This window comes from Pyrus communis, chromosome 15 (assembly GCF_041283825.1).
Source record: "Pyrus communis isolate YQ-2024b chromosome 15, ASM4128382v1, whole genome shotgun sequence".
NCBI classification, from domain to species: Eukaryota; Viridiplantae; Streptophyta; class Magnoliopsida; order Rosales; family Rosaceae; genus Pyrus; species Pyrus communis.
The window spans coordinates 14546342-14571989 of record NC_142579.1 but is presented as its reverse complement, the minus strand read 5'-3'; the positions used below and the strand labels follow the sequence as shown (position 1 = coordinate 14571989).

Below are 25648 nucleotides of genomic sequence, written 5' to 3'. Positions count from 1 at the left end.
TATAAACCATGAATGACAATGCCCCAATTTATTTGTGAACAACACTAATTAACTCTCAGATTTTCCTAATTTCATTGAATTGGACTCAGCGACGCAATCAAATTATTCTTATCAAGTTCCCAGTATGAACATAATGATAGAGATACATATCAAAGATCATTAAGTTATGTGAAAATCATAAGCATTGACAAAGCATTCGTAACTATAAAAAGCATGATACTCTTGCCAAGAATTTATTTAACTCAATCATGACTAGTGACTTTTACTACTTGCAAATATAAGTTCATAACGATTAGGTGAAATTCCCTTATATTCTAGCATCAAATCCCTGCATGCAAACTAAGTAGGCCTCCTTAATAAACATACAAGAATAAGTTATCTATAAAACAGATAAGTAAATCACATTCATGTTTTATGAAACAATAATTGGATGGAATCAATTCATACCACACATATGTTCATGGCTTCGAATTCACCTCTAACTAAAAAGAAATTTAGTTACACATGTTTGTCATAACTAAACAAAAACAATCTAAATTAAACATTGAAATCAAGTAAGGAAAGAAAGAACTCTGAGACACTCCAGCAATGGCAGATTTGACACAATCCCTAGGTGGCAGAATTGGCTCCTCCCCTCTTCCAAAGCTGCAACACACTTCTGTTTATTTCTTTATATTTTTCTCTCTAAAACTTTCTCTGAATTATGCGGCAAGTGTGTGCATTTATAGGGCAGATACACGGCATTGTTTGTGGAGGAAAAGGATTAGTTCTTAGCATTGTTTTAGGACTCCTAGAAATCAGATAAGAGGTGGTTTAATATGACAAGGAATCGCCCTTGCAGCTGGAGATAAGGTAAAGTAGGATTAGGATAGGATAAGATAAGGTAAGATTAGTTTGGATAAGGTTGGATAAAGATAAGATAAACTGGATAAGATAGGATAAGATTGGATAAAGATAATATTTTTCCTTGTCTTCCAAACTTCAATTTTGATTGCTCGAAATCTAGGAACATGTCTTACACATGTTAAACACCTTCTAATCAACAAAAACGTCTAGCCCACTTGTTCTCCATGCATGTTATCCATTCCAAGTCCAAAACTGCTCCAAATTGCTCAATTTGACCATTTATTGTCATCTTTACCAATTAGACCTACAATAATACGAAAATAACTGAAATCACTATAATAAATGGAAATTAACTAAGTAAATGCCTTTTAAGATAACAAAGTCGCATAAATATGCTCCTATCAGGACTCATGAAGGACATTATGAGTTCCTAGTAATGCCTTTTAGTCTTACTACCCCTGCCACTTTTCAAAATTTTATGTATGACCTCTTTAGACCATTTCTTAGGAAGTTTGTGCTGGTATCTTTGATGACACATTAATATACTACAAGTCTTGGGAATAACACTTATTTCATTCACAACAGGTTTTCTAGATCTTACCGCAGAATCAGTTGTATTTGAAGAAATCGAAACGCTCATTTGGTCAAAGCAAAGTGGAATACTTAGGTCACATTGTATCTAAGGCTAGAGTGGCTGCTGATCAAGTAAATTGCAAGCAATTACTGATTGGCTTGTACCAAGAAATGTGAAAGAGTTGAGAGGTTTCTTGGGTCTTACTGGCTATTACAGGAAATTTGTTCATGGTTATTGGAAAATATGCCAACCCTTGTACAATCTTACCAAGAAAGATGGGTTCTGTTGGGGAGTTGAAGTATTGGAGGCCTTTGAAAAACTAATGAGGATTATGTCTTCACCTTAGGTACGGGCACTACCAGATTTACCTTAACCTTTTGAGCTAGAGTGTGATGCTTCAAACAATGAAATTGGAGTAGTATTACTGAAAAACAAAAAGCCAATTGCCTTCACTAGTCAGGCATTGTGACCAATGAATCAGGCTCTTTCCAACTATGAAAAGGAATTAATTGCAATAGTTCACGATGTGAATAAATGCCAGAACTACTTGCAAGGAAGACATTTCATAATCAAGATTGATTACAACAGTCTAAAGTACTTTTTGAGTCAAAGGACTAACACTCTTTCTAGCAAAAATGGGTTTCAAAACTCTTGGGATTTGACTGTGAGATCCAGTACAAGAGTCGAGTTGAGAACACAGTGGTTGAAGCACTTTCTAAGGTACCAAATGCAAACTCTAATTATGTTGAGACTTCTATTAACCTTGACATGGACCTTATTGTAATATCTTACCCTTATTTTGGGTGGATGGATGACATAAGGAGAAGTTCTGAAAATGATGAATGGATTGTGGAATTAATTTAAGCAGTTTTTGACAATTCTAAAGAAGTGGATGATAATCTTGCAGTTTTTAAGTATATAGTAGACAATGGGTTTCTGTGCTATAAGAAGAGGATATTGCTAAGCCCTACCTCACCTTTAAGGCATAAGATCATTGAAGAATACCACTCTACTCCTGTGTAGGTTACCAAGGGGTGGTTAAAACATATCACAGAATAAAAAAAATTATTGGCAGGGAATGAAGAAAGACATTAGGAACTCTGTGGTAGAATGTGGCATATGCTAGCAAAACAAAAGGGAGAATATAACACCTCCTGGGTTATTACAAAAATTACCAATCCCACAGAAGACTTGGTCTAATATTAGCATGGACTTCATAGTTGGGTTGCCAAATTGTAAGTGTAAAATTGTGATCATGGTTGTGGTAGACGGACTCTCTAAATATGCACACTTTATAGCTCTTTCTCATCCATATACTGCAGTGACTCTGGCTCACGCTTTCATTGAGTCTATATTTAAATTGCATGGTATGCCAAGTTCCATTGTGAGTGACAGATATCCTGTATTCATTAGTGCATTTTGGAGAGAATTTTTCAGGCTACAAGGTTCAAAATTGTGCATGTTATCATCCTCAGAGTGATGGACAAACTGAGTTGGTGAATAGATACTTAGAAACTTACTCAAGGTGTTTAATTGAAGAACAACCTAACAACTTGTTGGAAATGTGCCCTAAAACCAATCATATGATGATACTTTATGGACATTTCACATGTTAAAGTAATCTACTTTCATATAAAAGGCAAATATTATTGTTTTAAGCTGTCTCATATAAATGTCATATGCTTAAACAATAAGTCCAAGGAATATGCAACTGGGAGAATGTGATCTAAAGAAGTTAGATACATGAGACCATTCTCTTTCGTATACATATCCTAAACATTCCTGATCATAGGATTGCCAATTGGGCATTGACAGTCCGTTAAGATCAGTACGTGCTATGTCTTCTCTTAGGGAGAGTGACTGGTCTTGACTCATTGGTGTGACTGACACCAAGACAACATGTAGGTGCTCAATAGAGAATGAGTCCACTAAACACGATTAATGAGGAGTTCTCATACTCATGTCACATGAGAACTCATGGTTGGGATAATGCAAAGTAGTCCTTTGACCTGAGGCATCATAGTTGTCTTGTGGTTAGGTCTTTGATCTTTGACTATGTCAAAGTCACTCCATCAGAGGGTGTCCACGGCATAGTTGGGATTAAGCCACTTAGCCATGGAGGCAAGTGAATGCGCAACAGGGGATCTCTAACCTTCAAACCGTTTGAGGGAGAATACTCTATGATATGATTAAGAATCTATGGCCAGAGTATGAATGAGATTTAGGAAGTCGTTCCAAATCACATTCAAGGTAATTGTATAAGTAAAAGAATCACATTGGATAGTAGACATGAATAAACTATCAAACCAAACAATGTGGTCAAGAGTATTGTATTAGAGAAAGACCGTATTGCATTGTAATCCTAAACTAAATAGGTTCTCCACCTTTTTTGATTAGCTTGGGTAACCATGACATACTGCTAGGTGTCACTCATGGTTTGTAGAAGCCCTAAACGTGTATAATCACTAAAGGGAGAATTGAAAGCAAGTTTCAATTCACAATCGATATGAAGAGTTATAATCACCCACTGCCTTACTAAAAGGAACCTAATGGATCGTACACCGTGTAAGGTAGAGATTGAAGAAATAACGGAGATGAGTAAGGATAATTAAATGGTTTAATTATTTATGGCAAGGATTAATTAATATGATGATTAATCAAATGAATATGTTCGTGATAGACCTCAGGTTAGTTTTGGGCCTCAAGGCCCAATGGGCTTCGAATGTCGAGCCCATTGATTTAAGTTGTATGACAACTTAATGAATAAAGATTCAAGAGGGCCCAAACAACCCAATGACCATAGAAGGCTGGCCATATGTTGAAAGAAAGGCTTTTTGTTCTTTTGTCACTTAAGTGAAGTGACTATATAAAGAACTTTATAGCCAAAATTCATTTAGGGTTTCTTTTGGAGAAAATATGAGAACACAAGCTCCCTTTTCTCTCTAAGAAGCCGGCCACCCTAGGAAGGTTTTACTAGCATCTAAATCTTCCTAGGTCACTCATCTCCTCATCAAAGCTCTCCTTGGTGTGGAAAAATTAGAGGTTCTCTATTTTGGGAACTTGGAGAATCCTTTCAACTATCCTCCTCCAAGAAATCCATGGAGCTAAGAAGTAAGGAATGAAGGCCCTATCTCTAGGGTGATTAGCCTTTGCTTATGCAAAGAGGAATCAACAAATGTATAATATTTCTCAACTAACTTTGTTCTTGAGTTGAGTCTTGGTTCACCCAACTACTAGGCTTTGAATTTCATGGGTTAAGTTTTGTTTTTGGGTGCATACAAGCATGATTCTGCCTTTAATTGTTAATTGCATGCCATACATGTTGCTCAAATGAACTTGTTTTCACAAATGTTTGAATTGGTTGCCTTGGACTGAGTGGTGCTTTATACATTACATCATACTTCTGCAAGATTTACACTTTTTGAATTGGTATGTGGTCATTCCCCTCCACCTATATCTCTATATGAAATAGGAACTGCTAGGATGAATTTTGTGGAACCAAGTCTGTTGGAAAGAGATAGCATGCTAGCTGTTCTCAAGCATAATTTGAAGATTGCACAAAACAGAATGAAGATTCAAGCTGATGAAAAAAGAACTGAGAGGCATTTCACTGTGGGTGATTAGGTATATCTGAAACTGGTTCCCTATTAGTTGCAAACACTTGCTAGACACAGTTATCACAAATTGCAACCTATGTTCTATGGCCATTATGAAATTTTGGAAAAGATTGGTGTTGTAGCTTATAAACTGAAATTACTAGAAAAAATGAAGATACATCTTGTGGTCCATGTCAGTTGTCTCAAGAAGCAATTAGGAGAGAAAGTGGCTCCAAGTGTGACTCTACCAATTGCAACAGATGATGGTTAGGTGCAGAATTCTCCTCAAGCAATCTTGGCTAGAAGGATGCATAAGAAAGGGGAATGCAGCTGGTGTACAACAGTTGGTGCAGTGGCTTGGGCAGGAAGCAACTAAAGCTTCATAGGAGGATTTTGATGACTTCAAGACTCGGTTTCCTGGCTTTCTAGTTTGAACCTTGTGGACAAGGTTATTTTTCAAGAGGGAAGCATTGTTATGTAATGTGATCGCCTCAATAAAAAGTAATAGGATTTTGGGTCGAATTGTAATGTTTTAGCATCAAAATGTAAGGTTTTGGAGTTAATATGTAATTTGTCTCTTTTAGGATTTTTGTTAATGAGTCTAGGTTGTGTATGCCATGTGGCAGTCTTGTATTGGAGAGGTTGGCTAGTAGGGATGACAATTGTAACCGTTAAACCCAATATCCATGGATAACCTCCCGAATGGATTGGATTTGGGTATGGAAATTCAGGTATACTTTGAATATGGGGAAAAACAGTGAATAGTATTCGGTTATGATTTTGGATATGGTTATAGGAGTTACCAATCCGTATCCGTTCTCGAATCTGAATCGAATAATACATACACACACACACACACACACACACACATTATTCACCAAATCACTATCTTGAGAATACAAAAGTTGCATTGTGTGAGTTGCATTTTGTGGGAAAGTTTGAAAGTTTTGATATCAATCAAAATCAATGAGAATTTAGTAGCACTTATGGGAGACATCAAAGATTAGCCAACATCATCAATTTTTAGCTTTAATTTTTAATGAGGAAGTTAATATTTACAAAATCATAATGCGTCAATTGAGCGAATATATTTTTTGTATTGACGAAGATGGATATAACCATTAACTGATGGAAAATCAGTTACCCGATGGGTATGGTTATGGATTATAATCGATGGTTAATTTGCGGTTATGGATATGGTTAATTTTCATGGTTATGGGGATGAATATAGCATTTTCGTCCTCAAATCGAACCGTTGCTATCCCTATTTGCCAGTGCTATTTAATATTCTCTCTCTCTCTTGTTGCAACGATATCAATTTACAAAAAATATCCTCATCTTCCTCCTCTCGCCCTTCCTTGTAACTCTTGCTGCAGGTTAAGGTTGAACCGGTGGCTGGGACTGGTATCTAACATTTTCATCAGAATTGGAAAACTGGGTTGGACCGAAAAACTTGAAAGAAAAAAGGACAACGTTAAATTTCGAGATTTACGAGGTGACGTGAACGTCGCGGACTTCGCTGCCGTGAGACTTGTAGGTCTTGATGTGGATGCCACAGTGGGGACCGGCTCTCAGACTGTAATTCCCGTCGTTGTTGAACCTGGCGACTAATATAGCACCCTCGTGCCGTCCGAGCACGTTTGCCTCTTTCGTTGGCACTTTTGATTCCCTCATCTTCTTCTTCCTCTCCTCTTCGCTGATGCTTTGCGGCATGACAATTTGGGTTCAGCCTAAATTCATCTTTGAATTTGGGCTCACCTATGTTGCATGGATACGAATGGGGATATGCATGAGACCGTATGTCGTAGGGTGGATGCGGATCGGTTTGAAAATAATATGTTGCAATGCTATCACGTTACATTTTTGCGTCGTGACATCATTAGATCTTAATTTTTATATTTTTAAGAGAAAATTAAAATTCCTTGTATTTTTTTTAGTACTTGTTAGATTAAACATTGATTTCATTTTAAGATGTGGTCAAATGTTGTCGAGTCATTCAATTCCAACTGGAAGAAAGCATATGAGTTCAGTTGATGGTGGTGAATGCGGAGAGAATTGCTGTAGAGAAATGAAACTCTTATTTATGTCCTGAAATGGAGAACCAGTTGGATAAGTTATTAGAGGTGGGAAGACATTAGCACATTAGCCGGTCAAGCGAGTTTATATTTGAAGTACATAGTGATGATTCGGTGATGGTGGACTTGAAAAATTGGTATTGTTCATGTCGTCACTAGTAGATTAAAGGTTTCTCTTGCTCACAAGCAATTTAGATTAAAGCAATTTTTGGTGATAAATCATTATGTATTTACTTGAAGCAAAGTGCACCTTACGTACCAATTCTTGTCAAAACTGCACCATACGTACCAAGTGATTTGTATCTTTTGAATTAACATAACGTGAAAAGACCTACCAAATAAGGCACGTTTAAAACTCACATTATATAACATTTCATCAATCGGGTACGTACCAATAATAAAACTAATATGTACCAAACATCTAGTACGTTCTAAATTAATCTTATTCATGAACCATACAATCACTATGTGTGAAATTAACATGAATTAATGTACCAGTTAGTTGGTAGTTTAATACCAAATGATCATTACTCATTGAAATAATGTAAAAAGACGTACCAAATAATTGTTAAGTTTCAAATGCACACTATATAACGTTTCATCAGGTACGTTTCAAAACATTAATTTAAATTACCAAATGTCTGGTATGTTTTAAATTAATATTATTTCATGAAGCAAACGATCAATATGTGTCAACATAACATTAATTAACGTACAAGTTAGTTGGTTAGTTTAATACCAAATGATCATTACTTGTCGAAATAACGTAGAGACATGCCAAACAATAGGTATGTCTCAAACACACATTGTATAACGTTTCATCAGAAGTATACGTTTCAAAAATAAAAACTTTATGTACCAAATGTCTGGTACGTTCTAAATTCATATCATTTCATGACCCAACAATCAATATGTGTCAACATAAGATTCACTAAAGTACCAAACTCCTGGTAAGTGATGCGATATTTATACGCACACAAACTAAACCCTATTTGTGACAATTGTAGTAATGATGTAAGTAGGGATCGTTCTAACCGGGGATTAACTAGGGATGCTAAACACTTGACTCAAATAAATAAAACTAACTTTTAAAACACTAAGACAAACTAAAAGACTCAAAACAAGTTCAAAAGACTCCAAATACTTAAAAACATAAAATAAGACAAATCAAATGATTAAGACTTAACAAAATAGGGGGGGGGGATTGTGGTTGGACGAGATTAAATTAAACGGACAGATTATAATTTAAAACAGATAGTAAAGATGAATGTGATAAAAATATGGATGATGGAATAGCTAAGGGGTTCTTCTCCACACATGTTACACTTGCATACAAGATTGATTTTCGGTTGGTCTTTCGATAAATTATGAAACTCAATGCTCCAAGTTAATTAGGTCCGCTTAAATTAACTTTCAGATTTCCCTAGATTCGTTGGATTGAATGGAATACGCATTACAATCAAATTATTCTTAATCAAAGTCCCTAACTATGGAATACGCATGATAGAGACATTCAACAAAGATCATTAAGTTCAATGAAAATTATAAGTGTTGACGAGGCATTCGTTACTATGGAATACGCATGAAACTTATGCCAAGAATTCGTTTAACGCAATTGTTTATAAGCAACCTCCACTACTTGTGAATATAAGTTCGTAACTATTAGGTGAAACTCACTTATATTCTAGCGTCATATTCATTCAAACGGTTAAACAAATTGAATCCACAACTTATGAAATTCCAACCAAAAGTAATCAATTCATATTGCAAGCATAAACATGTATTTTGAATCACCCCCTAGCTAAAGGGGGGTTTAGTTCCTCATAACTTTGAAATCAAAGAAACACCTAAACATTCCAACAACTCAAACTTGAATTGTATGAACGTTTAGGCACTCTTCTCTTCCATTACAAAACAAAGAAAATTGAATTTAAACATTGAAATCAAAGAAACACCTAAACATTCCAACAACTCAAACTTGAATTGTATGAACGTTTAGGCACTCTTCTCTTCCTCGTTGTTGTAGCACAAGGTCTAAGGTGAGCTTTGGGGATTATGTGAAGTGTTTTGGAGGGATGGGAAGTGGTTGGATAGTGGCTGCAATGGAGGATAAAAACTGCACAGATTGGAAGGATATGCACGGCAATGGATGTGTATTTGTGTTGTGTGTTGTGTTGTGAATTGAATGAGTCCCATTGTGGCTGCAATGCATGCTTATTTATAGGTAAATGAGAGGGAACATGACAGCTAGGAATAGGTGGAAATGTGGCTGCAATTTTGGTGAATGATTATGAGTGAATGCATGTGAATGTGGCTAGGTTGGAAAGCTGGAATTGCATGTGGAGTGTGCTGAAAATGGGATGGGAAAGCCACGGCAATGAAGGGAGATTGATGATGAATTATGAAGAGTGAATGCATGTAGGGTTGATATGTTTGAATGATGATGAATGCATGTGAATTAATGATTAAAGAGTGAGGGTATACATGTGGAATTGCAAGGGAGAAAGCTGGAACAAAGGTGGGTTATGCACGGCAAGGTGTTGTTGTTGAATGATTATGGATGAATGGTTTAATTAATGAAAGAATCAAGGGTGCATGTTTGAATGATTAAAGGGACATGTGGGGGTGGAAATGATGAAGGAAATGGTGGCTGCAATGATGAAGAAAAGCTGGAAATGTTAGGGGGGATGCACGGCATTGGGTGTTTTTGGTGCATGTGGCTGCAATGTTGTGCAATGATGGAGGAATAAGTGCATGTGGTTGAATTGGTGGTGAATGTGCATGGCAAAGAATGGATTTGGCTGCAATGGTGTGGAATTGGGCTAAGGTTTAAGTGCATAAAATGGACCCAAATTGCTCCCCCTTGCATGGCAAGGAATGGTGTTTGTGTTAAGCCCATGGCAAGGTGTTATGTAATTGGGTTAGGGCCATTGTTTTGTGTCCTCAAGTGCATACAAGGCCTTCAATTTCATCCAACACTTGGGCCCCAAGTATAAGTTATCCATCCTTAGCCCAATAGTGCTCCAAAACACTCCACAATGCATCCTATCGTCAAACACGTCTTATTATCCTGAAAACACACAAAAGAAGCATAAAGGACTAAAATAACTAAAGAAACATAACGTAAATGTACGAGAACAAGCCATTTAAGTCGCATGAATATGCTCCTATCAGTAAGTTACAAATTTAGTATGAAAAGAGGGCATTTAAAACTTACAATACGATGAGTTCAGTAAAACAATTCATTGATGATTTTGTATTTGATCATAGGGGTGTTGATTTCAGAAGCTTATCGTTGTTGACAATATTAATTATAAGGGACTTTTTGATATAAGTGCCTGAGTTTTCAACTCTATAGACTAAACATATGTTGGTTTTAGAGATTTAATTAAACATTTTTCCTACAAATTTGGAGTTTCATCTATCATAACTATCCTTTATTTGTACCAAAATTACAGATCTTACCATTCGTTGGCAACGATCACAAGTTAAACAAAATGTTCTAGCATCTTTAAAGATTGTTGGCCAATAAAAACCACATTCTAACACTTTAAGGGCAGTGCGTTGTGTGCCAAAATGTCCACCACAAGCATAAGTATGACAAAATGTTAGAATCGAATTAAACTCATAATCATGCACACAACGACGCACAATCTGATCTGCACAAAACTTCCACAAATATGGGTCATCCCATACATAAAACGTAATGATCTTTAATTGTATCTCTATTATGATCTAATGTAGGGGACTCTTGAAGAATGCTTTGGGTTGTCGTATGATGTCATCCAATCCAATAACTTAAGGAAAATCTGAGGGTTAATTAGTGATGTCACGGTTAATCTGGGGTGTTGAGGTTCATGGTTTATCGAAAAGCAACTGGAAATCAATTTGTATGCAAGTGTGTCATGTGTGGAGAAGGACCCTCTAGCTATCTAATCATCCATAGTTTTTCCTAAATTCGTCCAAATCTCATTTAAGTCTTTTAGTTACTTGTTTTTACATTAATTTCGTCCAAAACACAATCCCCTTTATTTAGTTGTGTCAAATCTGTCCTAATTAGTGTTTTTGAGTGTTTTGAGTCAAAACCAATTCTATTTTCGTCCAAATTGAGTCTTAGAGTCTAGTTTGAGTCTATTTGGTTGTTTTGTGTTGTTTTAAGTCTTTTAAGTTTGTTTTGAGTCATATAAGTTTAGTTAAGAGTCTTTTGAGTTTGTTTAAGTGTTTTGAAGCATATTTTTGTATCTTTGAGTTAGTTTTCATTAGATTAGCAATCCCTCCTAATCCCCGGCCTAGAACGATCCCTACTTATATCTATACTACAATTGTCAAAAATAGGGTTTAATTTGTGTGCTATTATATATCACATCACCAACTTCTTTTCCACTCCTCAAAGTAATTGTTTTGGCAGATTCGAACCCTCCCTTTGGATTGACAATGGTTGAACTTGGAAGCTTGCCTTGGTCTCGGAATAGTCCCACAAACTCCGCAATCTGCCCTATTTGTTTCTCTAAGTGGTCCACCCTTTTGTCTTGGTTTTGCATCGCCTTGTTTTGATTTTCCTGCCCCTGAGACAAACTAGTAAGTAACTTAAGAATTGTAGCATTATCTAAAGTTGTACCTTGATGGTTTTGGGCGGATTGGGGTTGGTTTTGGTCTTGGCCGTGGGTTTTGGCGTAAAACCCCGGGGGTTGCTGCCTAAAGCCTCCTTGTTGGTGAGGTTGTTGAGGCTCCCTCCACTTGAAGTTTGGATGGTCTCTCCATCCCGGATTGTATGTATTGGAATATGGATCATTCCTTGGCTGATTTTGGCTTGGAAATCCAATGGCGTTTGCACTCTCCCATCCCCCATTCTCAATCAATTGAGGGCACTTTTCCGAAGGATGACCTTGAATAGAACATACGCCACATACAATTGAACCTTGGATCTTCATTCCTTCGGCCATCTGAGACACAAGAGAAGTAAGATTAGCTAATTGAGTTTGAATGTCGGATTGAGAACTTACCTCATGTACTTGTTGCCGTGGGGTGTCCCTTTGCCAAATTCCTTCGTATTGTTGTGCATTGAGAGCCCGGTTCGCAATGAGGTTCTTGGCTGCCATAGGGGTTTTATCCACCAACGCTCCTCCCTGATAGGAGCATATTTAGGCGACTTACTTAGCTTGTTTTCGTGCATTTATATTGTTAATTCATAGTTGTTTTAGTAGTTGATGCGAAAATAGTTAAGCACACAAATTAACCCTCTTGTTGTCAAATTATAGTAAGGATGCAAGTAGGGATCGTTCAAGACCGGGGATTAGGAGGGCTTGCTAAAACCTCTAAACTGACTTAAAAACATAAAAACAAAGTTAAAAACGTTCACTAAGATTCAAAGGACTCAAAACAGGTTCAAAAGACTCAAAACTGCCTAAAAACACTACTAGGCAGTTTCTGACCTTCAACACAATTTTGGACGAATTTAAAGTTATGGTTTGACTCAAAACACTTTAAAACACAAACTAAACAGATTCTAAACACTATAGAACAAGAAACTAAAGGGGGGTTTTGATTTGACGAAAATTGAAATAACAAAACAAGTTATAAAACTAGGCAGATTGTAAAACGAATTTTGAAAACAAGATGATGGATGGATTAGTTAGAGGTCCATTCTCCACACATGACATATTTGTATATGAATCGACTTTCCAATTGCTTTTCACTAACTATGATGCTCAACACCCCAAGTTAACTGATAGGAGCATATTTAGGCGACTTAGTTGGTTTGTTCTTGTGCATTTACGTTGTTATTTCTTAGTTCTTTAAGTCTTTTAAGCCATTTTCGTATGTTTTCAGGTTCTAAGGGCTAAAAGAGCAAAGAAGTGCATTTTGGAGCCTTTTGGAGCACTTTTGGGCTAAGGATGGATAGCTTATGCTTGGAGCCAAAGTGTTAGACGAAATTGAAGACCAAGTAAGCCTAGAATCGAAGGAAGAAGGAGGAATCAAGAATTGGAAACCAGTTTCCATTATGGGGAGTTTCTATTCTTGAAAGATTTCCAATTGTGCAAGTTTCCAAATAATGTTGGTTGCCTAAATCACATGTTCTAGAAGCCCTAGACATGTCGTAAATTGTGCCGCACCTTACCTTCCTTTTCTCTCCCAAAATCTGCAAGATTATGTCACAATCCCTTTCTTAAAAGCCTTAGCCTCACCTATACATTCCTTTTCTCCCAAAATCTGCAAGTTTAATTGCACTTTCCCTTTCTTTTCCTCCCTTTGCCGCAAGACTTAGCCCTTTTCCCCTAATTCCTGATTGCAATTACCTATTCTAAAGGGATTTAACTTAATTCCTGATTATTAGAATTTATTTGGGGAATTAAACACATACTTATTTCCTATGCAAGCCTTGCCGTGCACTTCCCTTGACCTTCCCTCTTCCTTGCCGTGCAAGGGAGATAGTTCTTTCCTATTTCCTTGCATTAAAACACATTCCTTCTGTGTTTTATTCCCTTGCCGCACCTATTCACCACTTTCCCTTAAATTTCTGATTTGATTTCCTATTTCTAAAAGCTTTTGACTTAATTTCTGATTACCTAAATAACCTAGGGTTTTAATTCCTGAAATCCTATTAATAAACCTCCTTGTTGCAGCCACAAAACATTCATTCATTCACCATTTGATAGGATCATATTCATGCAACTTAATTAGATTGTTCTCGTGCATTTATGTTGTGTTTACTTAGTTATTTTAGTGTTTAAGGCCACTTTTGTGTATTTTCAGATTATAAGGCCAAAGTGTGCAAGAAGATGCAAATTGGAGTCTTTTGGAGCGAAAGAGGAATGAATGAGTTGAAGACTTGAAGAAACGATGAATTCCTACTCCAACAATGAAATCCTACCAAAACGAGGATTCCTACTCAAACAAGGATTTCTACTTGAAGTAGGACAGTTAACCCTAAGTTTCCCGTTTTGGTAACCTTTCCTAATCTTAAACGTCCGTCTTTTCTAGCCACTTTGAAGGCCTTGTATGCACTTTAGGACACAAAAACAAGGTCCTAGCCCAATTACATAACCTTGCCGTGGGCTTTTCCCTTCTCCCCTTCCCTTGCCGTGCAAGGGAGGGCATTTTTGGCCCATTTTATTCACTTAAACCCTATTTCCCTCTCCTAACCTAACCATAGCCGCACCTTGCCTTTTTAATTTCTGATTTTCTCCTAATTCTAGCAGCCTTTAAATTAATTTTAGTTAATAAAAGTTAGCTAGGGTTTTGTTTTCGGAAAATATATAAACTAAAACTATTAGCCGCACCTTATTTCTCTCCCAATCATTCATTCTTTTCATCTTGCAGCCACCTTTCCATATTTTTCTTCTTGAATCCGTAACTCCCATCCAGAAAACCCTAAGCTTCTAAATCCCATCTCAGCCGCACCCTTTAATTGACCCTAGAATCTTATTCATTCAATCTATCATTCAGCCACCATAAAACCTAATTCACTCCCCTAGCCGCACCTTAGTCTCTATTCTCTAATTAATTCTATTCAGCCATTCACTCATAAACCCTAAGCTTTAAGCCGCAGCCACCCATTCATTCTCTCCCATATTCTTTCCCTTTTGCCGCAGCCACCATCACCCAAAACCATTCAATCCGCAGCCTTCCCCCTTCATTCCAGCCATCTTCCACATCTTTCCCACCATTGCCGCAGCCATCTCCACCCTTCCAGCCACCTTCCACACCTCCACACACCTTCCACCAACCTTGCCGCACCACCAAACCTCCCTAAATCCATCTCCACCCCAAAATAACATCCAAAACACCCTTAGACCATCTCTGCCGCAGCAAGGAGAAGAAGAAAGAGGAGCTTGGACGCGCAGAAATTCAAGTGGATTCGTTGTGCGTTCTAGGTGTAATCAATCTTTGTTCTTGATGTTTAAATTCAATTTTATTTCTCTTTCTGTGAACATGAGAGGCTAAATCCCTAATTAGCTAGAGGGTGATTCGAAACCATGTTTATGCTTGCAATATGAATTGATTACATTTGGTTGGAATTTCATGAGTTGTGGATTCAATTTGTTTAACTGTTTGATTGATAACTTATTTATGTATGTTTATTGAGAGTGCACGCTTGATTTTCATGCATGAATATGACGCTAGAATATAAGTGAGTTTCACCTAATAGTATGAACTTATATTCACAAGTAGTGGAGGTTGCTTATAAACAATCGCGTTAAATGAATTCTTGGCACTAGTTTCATGCTCATCATAGTAACGAATGCCTCGTCAACACTTATAGTTTTCATGATGCTTAATGATCTTTGATTGTATCTTTATTGTGCTTTTCACGTAAAGGACTTTTGGAGAATGTTTTGAATTGTGTATGCGCTAACCCATCCAATTCATTAACTTAAGGAGAACTTGACGGTTAATTTAAGCGGACCTAATTAACCCGGGGTGTTGAGTTTCATAATTCATCGAAAGACCAACTGAAAATCATCTTGTATGCAAGTGTGACATGTGTGGAGAAGAACCTTCTAGCTAGCATTCCATCCATATTTTCATCACATTCATCTTTACAGTCTGCCCTTAATTACAATCTGTGCATTTTATTTAATTTCGTCAAAAACTCAATCCCCCTTTACTTTAGTGTCCAATTTAGTTAGAAAGTGTCTTAGTTTGTGTTTCTAAGTGTTTTGAATCAATTTATTTCCCAAATTCGTCCAAAGTAGTCAAAGTGCTCAAAACTGCCCAGATAGTGTTTTTAAGGCAGTTTTGAGTGTTTTGGTGCTGTTTTGAGTCTTTTGATTTGTTTTAGTGTTTTAAGTGTTTAGTTTTGCATTCTTTGAGTCTAGTTTAGTGTTTTAACCTTTGTTTTAAGTTTTTGAGTCAGTTTCCAGGTGATTTAGTAATCCCTCCTAATCCCCGGTTTAGAATGATCCCTACTTATACATATACTACAATTGTCACAAGAGTGTTTTAATTTGTGTACTTAATTAGTTCGCATCAAATTTTTGGCGCCGTTGCCGGGGATTAGCAACTTTGCTAATCCCTTGGATTGTTTACTTCCTGTTTTATTTAGTTATTTTGTGAAAGAATCTGACCTTGTGTTGTTTTTCTTATTTTAGGTACTAGTGTATGACTCGGAGTTCTCAATCGATTCGTGAGAATATCTTGGACTTTGACAGCGATTTTGAGAGGACTTTGAGACGGAAGAGGAAGCAACACGAACCAAATCCACAAAGCCCGGAACCTGACCTCGAGGAACAAGTCCTAGAAGAGGAGGAGGAACCCACGGCAAGGATCTTTGAAGAACCACAAGTCATGGCCGTGGACACCCGGACACTCAAGGAGCTTTCGGCCTCGGGACTGGATAATGCCGCACCCTTGTGTATCCAATATCCCCCACCTGCCCAAGGGAAGACCGATGAGTTCGAGTTGAAGTCAAGCTTGCTTCACCATATTCCGAAGTACCATGGGTTGTCCATGGAGGATCCGAACAAGCACCTGAAGGAATTTGAGGTGGTGTTTTCAAGCATGACTCCCATCAACGTCGATGGAAGTATTCTGAAGATGAAGGCTTTTCCATTCTCTTTAATGGACAAAGCCAAAGATTGGTTGTACGACTTAGCTCCCGGAACCGTCACAACATGGGAGAGCATGAAGAGGGCATATCTGGAGAAGTTTTTCCCAACTTCTCGAATCATCCTTTTACGAAAAAGGATAAGTGGAATCCAACAAGAAGAAGGTGAGTCCTTTCCTACGTATTATGAACGTTTTAAGTCACTTGTTGCTTCTTGTCCACTGCATCAGATGAAGGAGGAGTTACTTCTACAGTACTTCTACGAGGGGCTCCTACCAATCGAACGTCAAATGCTCGATGCCTCGGCGGGTTGAGCATTGGTGGACAAGACACCCGTGGATGCCAAGGTCTTGATTGCTAACCGAGCGTTGAACGCTCAACAATACGAAGGAGTAGGCCAAAGAGGACCCCCACGGCAGCAAATACATGAGGTAAGTTCCACACCCGACATTCATTCACAATTAGCTAATCTTGCTTCCATTGTGTCTCAGATGGCCGAAGGAATGAGGATGCAAGGACCAATTGTGTGCGGAGTGTGTTCTATCCAAGGACATACTTCTGAGAAGTGCCCACAACTCATTGAAAATGGTGGATGGGAGAGCGCAAACGCAATTGGGTTTCAAGGCCAAAACCAACCAAGGAACGATCCGTATTCAAACACCTATAATCCAGGATGGAGAGACCACCCAAACTTCAAATGGAGGAAGCCCCAACAACCACCACAACAAGGAGGCTTTAGACAACAACCCCCGGGTTTCTTCACTAAGCCATTCGCACCCACACATGCTCCACAACAATCTGCCCAAACAAGTTCAGGTAACACCCTAGACAATGATACACTTCTTAAGTTACTAACTAATTTGTCTCAGGGGCAAGAGAATCAAGCCAAGGCAATGCAAAATCAAGAAAAAAGGGTGCATCAATTGGAGAAACAAATTGGGCAGATTGCGGAGTTTGTAAGCCAATTCCGAGACCAAGGCAAGCTCCCGAGCTCAACCATTCCAAACCCAAAGGGAGGGTTCGAAACGGCCAATGCAATCACCTTGAGATGTGGAAAAGAAGTTGGGGCAGGTCCTAAACCATCCAAATCAGGTCCTAACGAGGATGAAAAGTTGAGAATTGAAGAGGAGGAAGGGCAAAGCCACGGCAAGGGTGGAGCAACCTTTGCTGCAACCACTTCAAGCTCCTAGGCCGTCCAACAAATGTAAGGTAGGTCTAAACTTAATTGTTTCTAATGTGATTCCACCAAATGTGCCTTTTCCTAGTAGGTTTATGCAAACAAAGAAGGAGGAGCAGGAGAAAGACATTCTGGAGACGTTTAGGAAGGTCCAAGTAAACATTCCTTTACTTGATGCCATCAAGCAAGTGCCCAGGTATGCAAAGTTTTTAAAAGAGTTATGCACAACTAGGAAAAGAATTGCAAACAAAGAAGTTGTGAAAGTAAGTGAAAATGTATCCGCGGTTTTGCAACGAAAGTTACCTCCAAAATGTAAGGATCCAGGGAGCTTTACTATCCCATGCATGATGCGAAAATAGTTAAGCACACAAATTAACCCTCTTGTTGTCAAATTGTAGTAAGGATGCAAGTAGGGATCGCTCTGGACCGGGGATTAGGAGGGCTTGCTAAAACGTCTAAACTGACTCAAAAATATAAAAACAAAGTTAAAAACATTCACAAAGACTCAAAGGACTTAAAACAGGTTCAAAAGACTCAAAACTGCCTAAAAACACTAAATAGGCAGTTTCTGACCTTAAACACAATTTTGGACGAATTTAAGGTTATGGTTTGATTCAAAACACTTTAAAACACAAATTAAACAGATTCTAAACAATATAGAACAAGAAAGTAAAGGTGGGTTTGATAGGAGCATATTTACGCACCTTAGTTTAGCTTGTTTTTGTGCATTTATAGTGTTTTTCCTTAGTAAAGTAGTCTTTTAAGCTAGTTCTATGTGTTTTCAGGTTTTAAGGGCAAAGTATGCAAAAGGATGCATTTTGGAGCAAATTAGAGCTTGGAATGGACATCATATGCTTGGAGCCAAGAGGATGGACGAAATTGAAGATTTGAAGATGATGTTTCTTACTTGAACTAGGTTTCCTAGTCGAAGTAGGAAAGCGCCTAATTAAAAGATGAAATCCTAGTCAACAAAGGATTCTTAATTGAAGAAGGATTCCTAATCAACGAGGGATTCCTAGTTGAAGATGGATTCCTAGAAGAATGAAGATTCCTACTCAATTAAGGTTTCCTACTTGATAAAGGAAAGTCAAAATCCAAATTGTCTCAAGTGAAGCAACAAAGAAGTTTTCCAAGTCCAAGAAGGAAAAGGAGTCCAAGATGAAGAAGGAATGACGAAGACAAGGGTTGCTAATCCTAATAGGCAAAGTTTCCAAGTGCAATGAGGAGTCCTTATCCATCTAGGGCACTTTATCCATTTAGGATACCTTATCCTTGTTCTAGAAACCTTATCCATCCTTGCCGTGAGTTTTCCTTGCATTAGAGGGTTTCTAGAAGCCCTAATCTGCCTTATCCTTTAGTGCCGCACCTATCCCTTCTAGAAAGCTGATTTCCCTTGCCTTGCAAGGCATTCTAGAAGCCTTATCACCTCATCTCCTTACCTGCCGCACCTAGGAAGCATTATCCCTTTTTATTTCTGATTTCTAAGCCTATTTCCTTGTGGATTTGGGTTATTCAAGTCCATATCTGATTACACTAGGGTTTTAAGTGCCTATATGTACTCATATTAACCCCTAGATCAGATCACCACCTCTCATACACATTCATTCATTCCAGAAATTCGTCCAACCCTCTCCACACCCTTGCCCCAGCCACCAAACACCTTTCTCCTTAGTTTTAAGCTTTGCCACACCATCCCCTTCCCCTAAACACTACTACATCCCTCCATGACCATGCATCCATACACCTAAGGCCGTAAACCTGTCCCTAGACCTTTGCCGCACCAAGGAGGAGGAGAAGGAAGCTCGGAAGTTCATGCAATTCGAGTTCGCGTCGTTGGAATTTCTAGGTGTTTCTTTTCCTTTGATTTCATTGTTTAATTTCAATTCTCTTTGTTTTGTGCGTATGAGGAACTAAACCCCCCCTTGGCTAGGGGGGGATTCGAAATACATGTTTATGCTTGCGATATGATTTGATTACTCCTAATTGCGTTTCATAAGTTGTGAATTCAATTTACTTATCTATGTGAATTACATTGATTTGTGTGTGTTGGTTGAGAGTGCACGCTTAATTATCATGCATAAATTGGATGCTAGGATATAAGGAAATTTCACCTAATCGTTATGGAATTATATTCACAAGTAGTAAAAGTTGATGATCTCAATTGCGTTAAGTAAATTCTTGGCATAAGTTTCATGCAATTCATAGTAACGAGTGCTTCGTCAATGCTTATGGTTTTCAAAGAACTTAATGATTCTTGCTTGTATCTCTATTATGCAATTCATGTAGGGAACTTGTGGGGAATGCTTTGGGTTGTCGTATGCAATCATCCAATTCAATAACGTTAGGAAAATCTGAGGGTTAATTAGTGCAATTCACGGTTAATCTGGGGCGTTGAGAATTCATGGGTTATTGAAAAGCAATTGGAAATCGTTTTATATGCAAGTATAACATGTGTGGAGATGAACCCCTTAGCTAGCTTCCCATCCATTCAACTCCATCAAATTCGTTTTTACAATCTGTTCTAATTTAAAAAGTTTGTTTTGTTTTTAAATTCGTCCAAAACCAATCCCCCTTTACTTTGTTGAGTCATAGTAGTTAGAAATCACTTTAGTTTGTGTTTTTAAGTGTCTTAGGTCAAAGTAAAATCAATTTTCGTCCAAAGTTGTGTCTAGTGTTCAAAACTGCCCAGATTGTGTTTTTAAGGCTGTTTTGAGTGTTTGGTGCTGTTTTGAGTCTTTTGGTTTGTCTTGGTGTTTTAAAGTTTAGTTTTGCATTCTTTGAGTCTAGTATAGTGTTTTAAACTTGTTTTTACGTATTTGTGTCAGTTTTCAAGTGATTTTGCAATCCCTCCTAATCCCCGGCCTAGAACGATCCCTACTTACATACTACAATTGATAAAAAGAGGGTTAATTTGTGTGCTTATAAATTCTCACATCAAATTTTGGCGCCGTTGCCGGGGATTAGCAACTTTGCTAATCCCTTGGATTGTTTTATTTTCGTTTGTTTTATTTTATTCCAGATTCTTCATCTTGTTTTGTTTCTTGTTTGGGTACTAGTTTATGACTCGGAGTTCTCATCCGATTCGTGAACATATCTTGGACTTTGACAACGATTTCGAGCGAGAGTTGAGACGAAAGAGAAAGAACCCAGAACCTAGCGAATCAAGTGAAAGTTCTGAGTCCGTTTCTGAATTTGAAGAAGAGGAACCCACGGCAAGAGTGGGTGAAGTAGACATGGCAGCGGACAACCGAACAATCAAGGAGCTTTCTGCTTCGGGATTGGCCAATGCCGCACCCTTGTGCATCCAATACCCAAGGGCGGCTCCAGATAAGACTGCCGAGTTCGAATTGAAGTCAAGTTTGTTACATCACATTCCGAAGTACCATGGGCTGTCCATGGAGGATCCAAACAAACACTTAAAGGAGTTCGAAGTTGTTTGTTCGAGCATGACCCCGGTGAATGTCGATGGAAGCATCTTGAAGATGAAAGCTTTTCCATTCTCTCTAATGGATAAAGCTAAAGATTGGTTGTATGAACTGGCGCCCGGAACTGTCACATCTTGGGAGAGCATGAAACGGGCTTTCTTGGAGAAGTTTTTCCCAACTTCTCGAATCATCCTCCTACGAAAAAGGATAAGTGGAATTCAACAAGATGAAGGTGAATCTTTTCCTACTTATTATGAACGTTTTAAATCTCTTGTTGCTTCATGTCCACAACATCAGATGAATGAGGAACTTCTCTTACAATACTTCTACGAGGGACTTCTTCGAACGTCAAATGCTAGATGCCTCAGCGGGAGGAGCCTTGGTGGACAAGACCCCCACGGCTGTAAAGACCTTGATTGCTAATCGAGCATTGAATGCTCAACAATACGAAGGCGTTGGACAGAGGAGTACCCCACGGCAACACCAAGTCAATGAGGTAAGTGCCATAACCGAACTTCAAAATCAAATGGCTAACCTCACTACTTTGCTTTCTCAGGTGATGGACGGTCCAAAAGTCCAAACCGTAGCTTCTTGTGGTGTGTGCTCCATGCAAGGACATCCCACGGATAAGTGCCCACAACTGATCAAGAATGGAGGGTGGGAGACACTCAATGCCGTGGGATATGGGAATCAATACCAAAATCGTGGTGACCCCTTCTCCACTACCTACAATCCCGGTTGGCGTGATCATCCAAATTTCAAATGGCGGGATCCTCAACAACCCCAACAACAAAGAGGATTTAGGCAGCAACCACCGGGCTTTTATACAAAGCCATTCGTCCCCAATCAAACTCAATCGCAATCTACCCCAACAAGCTCAGGTATGTCTTTGGATAATGATCAAGTTCTTAAGTTACTTACTACTTTGATGCAGGAAGTACAAACTCAAGCTAAGGAGAGACAAATCCAAGACAAAAGGGTGGACAATCTGGAGAAGTAATTAGGGCAAATTGCCGAGTTCATGGGGCAATTTCGTGAGCAAGGAAGGTTGCCTAGCTCAACGGTGGTCAATCCGAAAGGTGGATTCGAAACTGCCAAGGCCATTACGTTGAGAAGTGGTATGGAGCTTGGAAATCATCCAAAACCATCCAAACAAAGCCTTAATGAGGAGGAAAAGCTGCTGCAAGAAGAAGAACATGGAGCAAAGGCCACGGCAAGGGAAGCCAAAACCTTGCCGCAACTCTCTAGTACACCAAAACCATCCCAAACTACCAAGGTGAGTCCAAATTCGAATTTGTCTAGTTCTATTCCACTAAATGTGCCCTTTCCTAGCAGGTTTATGCAATCTAAGATAGAGGAGGATGAAAAAGACATCCTGGAGACGTTTAGGAAGGTGCATGTCAATATCCCGCTCCTAGATGCAATAAAGCAAATTCCGAAGTACGCTAAGTTTTTGAGGAAGATTTGTACAACAAGGAAACGGATTCGGGAGAAGGAGGTGGTACATGTAAGTGAGAATGTCTCTGCAATGTTGCAAAGAAAGCTGCCACCTAAATGCAAAGATCCAGGTAGTTTCACTATCCCGTGTGTAATTGGTAATACAAGGTTCGAACATGCTATGCTAGATTTAGGTGCATCAATTAATGTCATGCCATACTCTGTTTATGCATCTATGAATCTAGGAGAGCTTAAAAATGATGGTGTTATTATTCAATTAGCCGATCGATCTAATGCATACCCGAGAGGAGTTTTGGAAGATGTTTTGGTGCAGGTAGACCACTTGATTTTTCCTGCAGATATCTATGTGCTTGACATGGAGGATTCAACCCACTCTCCACCATCGCCACTCTTACTTGGACGACCTTTCATGAAAACAGCCCATACCAAGATTGACGTGGCCAAGGGAGCCTTAACTATGGAGTTTGGCGGTGATACGATTAACTTTAAAGTTTCTGAATACATTGAGAATCCTAATGATGTTCGTTCTTGTTTTGCCATTGGTACAATTAAAAATATAGGGCAGGAACGTTCAACACCAATCAAGAAGGATGCTTCTAGAACCACCATCGAGGAAGGAATTGAAGGAGAGCACAAGGAGCACGCCACTACCCTACAAACACCCAATCTGGCCGTACCTAAGGATAAAATTTGCGAGATGGTGGCTGCCCTAGGGGCATTGCCACAACATCCTAGTAAGTCTCCAATCCCAATTCCAATTCCCATTTCAACTAATAGGTTGTTACCTTCTTTGGTGCAGGTTCCAAATCGATTTCAAGGTGGTGGGAGCATTTACTTGGACTTCCAGAACCAAAATACCACCATTAGGGAGGATCACTATCCCCTCCCATTCATTGAGCCATATTACGAAAGTGTTGAAGAGCAAGTTGTGGAGGATATCACACTCCATGCCGTGGGCCCTAGTAAGGAGTGAATGAGGTCTTCGTCCGGCTGTACGACGTTAAAGCAAGCGCTACTTGGGAGGCAACCCATGCATGCAACAAAGGAAGACCGAGAAAGCACTCCAATTCCAGATTTGCGTTCCTAAACTCTTCTATTTGTTGTTGATTTTGTTTCTGCCATGTTAGGTTGTTAGATGTTGTTTTGTTTGTTTGTTTGTTATTTGTGTGAGTCTATGCTTGAAACATTGAGGACAATGTTTGATTTAAGTGTGGGGGGGGGGGGGTAACCAAAGTGTTTTGATGCAAATTCGTAGGGTTTTGTCACCCATAATTTCAAATGTTGTTTCTTGCTGTTTTTAGGTGTTTTTAGGCTGTTTTGGTGTGTTTTAGTATTTGTTGTTCTAAAAATCCGAAAATCCCAGAAAAAATTGAAAAAAATTGTTTTGAAAACCCAAAAAGAGTTGTTTTTAAGTTGTTTTTGTGTGTTTGTTTGTGTCTTAGGGTACCTTCCAACACAATGATGAGTATTCGGTTTGTAATTGCATGACTGTTAAAGAGAATGATTAACATGGATGAAAGTTTGATTTACTCTTTGTTTATGCTTGGTTGTGGTTATAACTTATGACTTCACATGTAATCAAAAAGAAAAAAAAAATTAGTTTTTGTAACATGCTTGAAGGAAGGAACTCAAACAAATGCTACAACCTTGTGAGACTTGAGCCTAAACGTTTATTTGGAGAGTTAAAATCTGTGCATTCTTGTTTTCTAAAGTCGTTGCATGATCTCATTATTCTTTGCTTGGTTACTACTTAGAAGGCGTTTCATCATTTAGTTCCAAATACTAGAACTCATGCCAATTTCATTCAAAACATGTTATTGAATTGCATAACACATATTCAAGATGAAGTTAGTAGTTACCACCATAGCCAAAAAGCCACCATTCCATGCATGTGTTTTTGTAGGTTTAACCCCGTTGAGCCTCGTTTAGCCTATGTTGTTTGTTAACCCACATTATCCTCACCTAGCCTAGATTAGGATTATCCATACCCTTGTTCTTAGAACGTAGTTAAGCATGACTCATGATGAATTCCTTTGGATCATGGTATTGCAGAAAGCTAAGTGTGGGGGAAGGATTCTTGATATGGGTATGTGCCAAAACTCATATTGAGGCACGGGTTAGGAGAAAAGAAAAAAAGAAAAAAAAAAAAAAAAAAAAGAGAAAAATTCGTGCAAAATAGAAAGAAAAAAAGAAAAAGTTGTGAAAAGTATGAAAAGGAGTTGGAAGAGCATAAAATGAGCTCTAAGTTGTTGGTTATTGAAGAAAGGATCCAAAACGTTGCATTTGACCCTAAGTATGCATGTGTATTCCCCTTTGTGTTTAAAGTTATTTTCTGCACTCTAAAGTGAATTCTAAGTATCAAGTTCATTGCTTTGCTTACTACTGTTTAAAGAACGTTTGTTTTATCCTTTACCTTTCTTTGTTAAGCCAATACCCCTAGCCCCGTTACAACCCTTGACTTTAATCTTGAGTGTTATGTGTTTCAATTTGTGGAGTTTAAAATTGGTACGAGCATATGGTGTCACTGGTTCTCGCATCTAAGTAGTAGCATTCCATTCATGAGATCATGTTGACAAACATGCTTTTTAACTCCGAAAAGTGCTTTCTTTGTCATACATATATGTGAGCATTCGTTTTCATATTTACGTCTATCTTCTCACATATAACTAGTATAGGGTGTGTAGTCAGAAAATCTGTCTGAAAATTGAGTGCATATCTAGTAAGGAATTGAGGAAATTCTCTAAGGCATGTACTACATTCAAAATCATGTTTTAATTGGTTATTTGTGAACTAATGAGTAGTGACTATGATTAAGTAAATGCTTAAGCGTAAAGATGGCTAAAATCTGTGGGAATGATGATTTTTAACATGTCATGTGCATTGGAAATCCCTGAGGCGATTGTTGGAAGGTGTAGGTTGTGTTTTACTCGTTTTACTTCGTTTATTTACT

The 25648-nt window shown here is 38.3% G+C and overlaps 1 long non-coding RNA gene across 1 annotated transcript in view; it reads right to left on the bottom strand.

Moving 5' to 3' along the window:
• Window positions 1-8829: 8829 nt before the first annotated feature.
• Window positions 8830-25648, bottom strand: part of LOC148690555 (uncharacterized) — a 47138-nt gene continuing 30319 nt past the window's right edge. The window contains exon 2 of the long non-coding RNA XR_015956238.1: window positions 8830-8938. This is a non-coding gene — a long non-coding RNA (uncharacterized LOC148690555). The remainder of the gene's footprint in view (window positions 8939-25648) is intronic.